We start from the raw sequence: 1,109 nt of genomic DNA on the forward strand, positions 1-1,109 counted from the left end.
TAACAATATTTCACATTACATTAACAAATAATGTCCATTTAAATATCAACCACCTGTAATTATAATGGACTTCAACAGATACCAATACTAAATAACATTGGCAAAGTAAACTAAGGAAGTTTGGTTTAATTTCATTATTTAAATGAAAGAAAGTATCAAACTCATCTATGTTTTGTCAAATCAAATTAAAACTAGACTGTGTGGGGTTCTGTCCACTGCGCTCACTCTGTGCTCATCAGCAGCCTGTGGGCAGGCCGGAGGTCATGGTCTGCCTCTTGGGGAGTGCAGCACTACAGAGACTGCTTGCATGCCCCAACTCCAGAGGTTCCTTCTGGATCCGGGAGTGGACCCTGGTTGCAGTGAAACCAGATAGGGTGCAGCAGCAGTTCGTTGAGGATGTGATCCAACACTTGGAGAGGAAGGGCTTCAAGCTGGTGGCAATGAAGATGTTGCAGGCACCAGAGAGAGCCTTGCCAAGCACTACCATGATCTGCAAAGGAAGACCTTCTACCCAGCCCTCATCAGTCACATGAGCTTCAGCCCCGTGGGGCCATGGTCGGGGAAAGCCCTAACATGGTCTGCTCCTCAAGGGCCATGATAGGACACACCAACTCAGCTGAGGCTGCCCCCAGCACCATGGTGGGGGGATTTGGGGGGTGCTTCAGCATCCACATCAGCGACTCTGTGGAGAGAGCCCAGAGGGAGCTCCAACTATAGTTCCAGATCAGTGAGTTGGTGGGCTAGGCAGACAATGGGCACCAGAGCAGCATCTACCCAGCCTGAGCGCTCAGGCTGCCCTCAGCCACCCCAGCAGCCACCCAGAATCACCTATCTCTGTCAACAAGTACTTGAGCCCACACCCATGGTGAGCCCTTCTGTCCCAGACCACCTTCCTGTACACCTTCTGCCCCACCCCAGTCCAGAGGGTTTGAGCAACCAACTTTATGTGCCTTTTAGTATCCTAAGCCAGCAAGAAATAGGACCAAATCCTTTCTATACCAAAGTGTCAACTTTAGGGTGTCTCCAAAATTGTGGGTGTGACCTCCCTTCCCCAAAGTGGGGGAGGGGGGACATTAAAATTTACTGTGTTGTACATGGGGGGGGATTGT

The 1,109-nt window shown here is 50.0% G+C and overlaps 1 pseudogene; it reads left to right on the plus strand.

Annotated features, from left to right (window-relative positions):
* The first annotated feature begins 440 nt into the window (after positions 1-440).
* LOC123843555 (nucleoside diphosphate kinase, mitochondrial-like) lies at positions 441-783 on the plus strand (annotated as a pseudogene).
* Positions 784-1,109: the final 326 nt, after the last annotated feature.

This window comes from Mirounga angustirostris, unplaced genomic scaffold (assembly GCF_029215605.1).
Source record: "Mirounga angustirostris isolate CCGP_5_RB_7025 unplaced genomic scaffold, mMirAng1.0.hap1 SCAF_11, whole genome shotgun sequence".
Taxonomy (NCBI): domain Eukaryota; kingdom Metazoa; phylum Chordata; class Mammalia; order Carnivora; family Phocidae; genus Mirounga; species Mirounga angustirostris.